We start from the raw sequence: 5,986 nt of genomic DNA on the forward strand, positions 1-5,986 counted from the left end.
CTTTTCAAGGACCCGGGTTCTTTCCATCTCTGCACCCACCCTCACACTTTTTGTTCCCCCTTACACTCGGAAACGGTTCTTATATTTCTCAGCAGTCATGACCACATTGAATGGAAGGAGAGGAAAGGAGTGATCGCTTGAGGCTCATGAGAGTAGCAAGGAAACCTTTCTGAGAAGGTATTGGGACACCCCTGCCACCTCTCACCTCTCGTTGTCCAGGAGTGGGATATGGGCGCCCTGCAGAGGACGGATCCAGGTGACGGGACCCAAGTGACCCAGCATGTGACTGGCAGAGGGGAGGAGGGTAGATCAGCTATGAAAACTCAGGCTCTACCAGCAAGCGAGGGATCAACAGTGCCCCTGGAAAGAAGTCCGTCCATGCCTGCGGTGACTGCAGAGTCACGGCAGACAAGGAGAGCCCATTGTGGGGGCAAAGTCACTGCACTGGGGTGAGTGAACTGGGTCTGAAGCGAGAAGGGAGGACAACAGCTGGAGAGAAGTTGAGGAGAGCAGGGTCCACTGTGGAGCACCCGGGAGGTGGGGAGGAAGCTCTCATAATGGGGAAAGGACCCCGGCTAGAGAAAAGTGGCCTGGCTGTGAGCACAGGCAGCTGCCCAAACCTGAGAAATGGGAAGAGCGGCCCTGGGGTCCTGAGGCTTCAAAGACTCCCACCAGCAACTGGGGGTCTTTGGCCATGGGCTCAGGGCTCAAGGGAATAAAGAGGCCTTTGGGAGGCGGTGCTGGTTGGCCTCGCTCTGCTACCTGTTTTTATAAACCCTAGAGACTGGAACACAGCAAGTTCAGGTCAGTCACTCAGTCATGTCTGACCCTCTGCAACCCCGTGGACTGAAGCACGCCAGGCCTCCCTGTCCATCACCAACTCTTGGAGCTTACTCAAGCTCATGTCCATAGAGTCAGTGATGCCATCCAACCATTTCATCCTCTGTCGTCCCCTTCTCCTCCCGGCTTCAATCTTTTCCATCATCAAGGTCTTTTCCAATGAGTCAGTTCTTCACATCAGGTGGCCAAAGTATTGGAGCTTCAGCTTCAGTCCTTCCAATGAATATTGAGGACTGATTTCCTTTAGGATGGACTGGTTGGATCTCCTTGCAGTCCAAGGGACTCTTAAGAGTCTTCTCCAACACTACAGTTCAAAGCATCAATTCTTTGGTGCTCAGCTTTCTTTATAGTCCAACTCTCACATCCATACATGACTACTGGAAAAACTATAGCTTTGACTAGATGGAACTTTGTTGGCAAAGTAATGTCTCTGCTTTTTAATATGCTGTCTAGGTTGGTCATAACTTTCCTTCCAAGGAGCAATTGTCTTTTAATTTCATGGCTGCAGTCACCATCTGCAGTGATTTTGGAGCCCAAGAAAATAAAATCTCTCACTATTTCCATTGTTTCCCCATCTATTTGCCATGAAGTGATGGGACCAGATGCCATGATCTTCGTTTTCTGAATGTTGAGTTTTAAGCCAACTTTTTCACTCTCCTCTTTCACTTTCATCAAGAGGCTCTTTAGTTCTTCTTCACTTTCTGCCATAAGGGTGGTGTCATCTGTGTATCTGAGGTTATTGATATTTCTCCTGGCAATCTTGATTCCAGCTTGTGCTTCATCCAGCCCAGCATTTCTCATGATGTACTCTGCTGCTGCTAAGTCATGTCAGTCATGTCCGACTCTGTGTGACCCCATAGACGGCAGTCCACCAGGCTCTCGTCCCTTGGATTTTCCAGTCAAGAATACTCTAGTGGGTTGCCATTTCCTTCGTCAGTGCATTAAAGTGAAAAGTGAAAGTGAAGTTGCTCAGTCGTGTCCGACTCTTTGCGACCCCATGGACTGTAGCCTACCAGGCTCCTCTGTCCATGGGATTTCGAAGTCAAGAATACTGGAGTGGGTTGCCATTGCCTTCTCTGAATGTACTCTGCATATAAGTTAAATAAGCAGGGTGGTAATGTACAGCCTTGATGTACTCTTTTTCAAGTTTGGAACCAGTCTGTTGTTCCATGTCCAGTTCTAACTGTTGCTTCTTGACCTGCATACAGATTTCTCAGGAGGCAGGTCAGGTGGTCTGTTATTCCCATCTCTTTAAGAATTTTCCACAGTTTGTTGTGATCCACACAAAGGCTTTGACATAGTCAATAAAACAGAAGTAGATGTTTTTCTGGAACTCTCTTGCTTTTTGGGTGATCCAGTGGATGTTGGCAATTTGATCTCTGGTTCCTCTACCTTTTCTAAATCCAGCTTGAACATCTGGAAGTTCATGGTTCACGTACTGTTGAAGCCTGGCTTAGAGAATTTTGAGCATTACTTTGCTAGCGTGCGAGATGAGTGCAATTGTGTGGTAGTTTGAGCATCCTTTGGGAACACAGCAAGCAGGAGCAGAAGGAGACCTGAGCCTCTGGAAGGAAACCAGAGCGTAGCCTGGGGATTGATGAATCTCTCTAAGTGTCAGAGAGCTGTTTACTTAGCTACTGCTTACTTACTTACCTACTGCATGGAGCGGGGAAGACCCTGCTGAGGCTGCGATTCTGTCCTGAGCTTGAAGGCAGGCCATGTGGGAGGGCTTGGCACAGCTCCAGGCTCTGCTCAGGCCAATCAGCCACCAGGGAAAATCTCAAACGTGCCAGGCCTCTGGCAGGGTGAGTAACTCAGCACTGCTTGTGCCTCGAGCAGGAGTCAGGCTTTGCTCAGGCTGTGCGTTGAGGTGGGAGGGTTTAGTGCTCGGTATAGAAACTGTTCCCGGGCATGCAAACACAGGTGGAAAATGCTGTAAACACAGGCAAGGCCTCAGTGGGGAGCTGGTCTTCTGCCTCTCCCCACCCAAACTCCCTAAACTGCCCTTATCCCTCCCTGTTCCTTTCCTCCTCTCAATCCACCCCTCAGAAAAATGAGTCTCAGAGGACTTAGATGGAAAGGACCTTAGAGTTTTCTGGATAACACCCTTCTCATTCAAACCACGGGAGAGACAGGTCCAGAGGATGGGCCAAGGTCAAGGTCATGGGCTGACGAGGTCTGTGGCCAGTCTAAGACTTTGTTCTCCTGAGGCTTGAAGAACCTCAGCTCTGGAGCCTACGATGAATACTGGCTCGACTGCTTTTTAGCTGTGAGCCAGTGTTTGTGTTCAGTCACTCAGTTGTGCCTGACTCTTTGTGACCGTATGGACTGAAGCACACCAGGCTTCCCTGTCCTTCAGCACCTCCTGAGCCAGTGTGCAAGTTACTAAATTCTCCGTGCTATGATTTCCCATTTGTAATGTGTAATTGTAAAGATCCTGCCTCATAGGCTTCAAGAATTAGAGAAGACGGACTTGCAGAACGTTGACTGCCCCGCACACACTCAGGCCTCACTTCTACCCATTGTTGTTGCCTTGAGCTCCTTCTACTGCACAAGAACCTTCTTTGTTGTGTATGGAGAACGTATCTTCTGGCTTCCGATTCTGATGGACTTTGCCCTGCTTCTCCTGTCCCAGAAGAGACAATGATGTACCTGGTAATACCCTGGTAATATGCTTCTGAAGCTCAACATGAATCTCCCTTCCTAGGTCTCCCTCTGAGTTCATCTCATGGAATATTGTCTGCAGTTTCATTATAATGCTTATATCCGCCTCATGTCAGCCACATATCCACCTATGGGATGAGACAGTAAGCCGGACTCATCCCTTTAGCCCAGCACTTCGCATGGTGGAGCTTAATGGATATTTGTTCCTTAAATGGCCTCTTATCCCTAGCAACCTGATCTCTAAGTTTATACTGGTGCTGCTGGCCAAAAAGAAAGATGTAGTTCACATTGAGAAGGGGAACCCGAGACCTGGGACCTGTTAACGTCTCACTGGGTCTCCTGGAAACTGAAGCGATCGTGGGCTTGTGGCAGCCTCAGCCCCACTCTGGACGGCATGCAGCCTCAGTCAGAGGCAGTTGTTTAGGGACAAATGAATCATCACAGGCATTGCCTATTTACTTTACTTGTCATCTTCTCTTTAAAGGGGAATTTGATTTGAGACTCACAAAGGCTTTCAATATCCATTAGTTAGTAAGCATTTCATTGGATGGGCTCTTGCACCTGCCTCAGTACATGTCAGAGCATGTCCACACTTCTGACACTCCCACTGCCCCAGATCTCCATTCTCTATCTTCAGAGACTCTACGAATTTCCCAGAAGATCCAGCTTTTTAAAAAAACAAACAAACCACACAGCCTATCTTTAAACTCAGTATTGGATTTTCCCTGGACTCACTTTGAAGTCTGGGCAAATCCTCCCTGTTAATGTGCCCAGCTGGGCATTGCTGAAGCTTGGAGCTGGGAGAAACTTTACAGATGACCTCATTTCTCAGCAGAGCCCAGTGGGACCATACTCCTGGCTTCCTGGAAGCTTCCTTTTATAAAGGCTGTTTTCACTTTTGTCATAATATGAAACTCACAGCATAATGTTCCCCTTAAATGAAACTTGGCTTCTCAGAAATCCACTTCCCTCTTGTGCAAAGGTCTTTACTAATCAATTCTTTCTTCTTCTCCAGACAATGAGAAAATAACCAGCCAGACAAATCCCACAGGAGCAGCCCTCATCCAGCCAATGGGGACACTACTTCTTTGTCTCCCAGGAATGTTAGTTTTTCCTCCCCTCTCCACGTGGCCAAACAGCTGGGTCTCCATTGACAGGGCAGCAGCTCAAATCTCCAGCTGACCCCAGGGCTTTGAGGGGAAGAGGCAGGCTGGATGACTGGCCAGTTTCAGAGAGAGGCTGACGTTCTGTGCAGGTGGTGGATGGCGCGACGTGCTCTCCCATTTGAACACACCAAATAGCACATTTCCTTTGAGAGAGCAGTAAGGTGTGGATGGGGTAGGCCTCCAGAAAAAGAGGTTCAAGCCTATTCCTGGGACATACATGTTGTTGGCAGGGTTTGGACTGCACGCTGAGCTGAAAGGGGCAGGTGGGGCTTTGAGACAGTAACACGACGCCTGCAGAAAGACAGCTACATTTCAGCGAAGCTGACCGGGGAGCCAGCAAAAGGTTCCAGAATGGTCATAGGCACTCATGGCCTAAAAGAGGAGCGTTCAGAGGCTGGAGGTCCCTGCCAGCAACCAGGCGCTTTACCTCATTTAAATCCTTATATTAACTCTCAAGCAGTTCTTAGAGGTAGGTACTCTTATTATTTCCTTTTTCCAAATGGGGAAATGGAGGTTCAGAGGGACTCCATGAACTCTGCCCACATGGCGGGCGAGGAGCGGAGGTAGGGCTCCAGACTACACCTCGTGCGCCCGATGGCCAGCGTCCTCCGCACACACGCCATGTCTTCATGGCTGTGCCACAAGCAGTTAGGAACAGGACTCAGGGACTGGCAGCATAAGGATCTCGGGGGACACTCTCCCTGCAAACCAACTATTTAGCTGGGGGAAATTAAAAGTATCCATTATTTAAGATCTCTGGAAATTGTCCTAAGGGCATATAGCAAATGGAGACATGTTCACTCAAGAAAATCTATTAAATCCTGGTGAGAACAGAGAGGGTGTGTGGCATTTGAGTCATGACCCACTGGCTCACTCCCTCTCAGCTCTCTGTCTTGGATATTACTCCAGGTACCTGTAGTCCACTCTGGGCAAGGATGGCTAAATGGCTGATAACACAGGGGGGCCCTCTCCCTCCAATTCTCACTTTACATTACAGTTTTCCCTCAAGCATTTGATAAATCCACTAACCTTTCATGATAAAATCATTCAACAACTTGGAAATAGAAAGAAACTTCTTCAACCTTGTAAAGACATCTACAAAAAACTGAATTAACATCATACTTGATGGTGAAAGATTGCTTTCTCTACAACTCAGGAACAAGATAAAGATGTCTGCTTTTACTCTAGTCAATGTTGTACTGGTGGTGGTAGCTAGGAAAATCAGGCAAGAAAGAGAAAAGGCTTCAAAAGACACTTCAAGAAAGAGAAAAGGCAATCCACAGAGTAGGAGAAAATATTTGACATTTCATACCTGA

This window comes from Bos javanicus, chromosome 28 (genome assembly GCF_032452875.1).
Source record: "Bos javanicus breed banteng chromosome 28, ARS-OSU_banteng_1.0, whole genome shotgun sequence".
Lineage (NCBI taxonomy): Eukaryota > Metazoa > Chordata > Mammalia > Artiodactyla > Bovidae > Bos > Bos javanicus.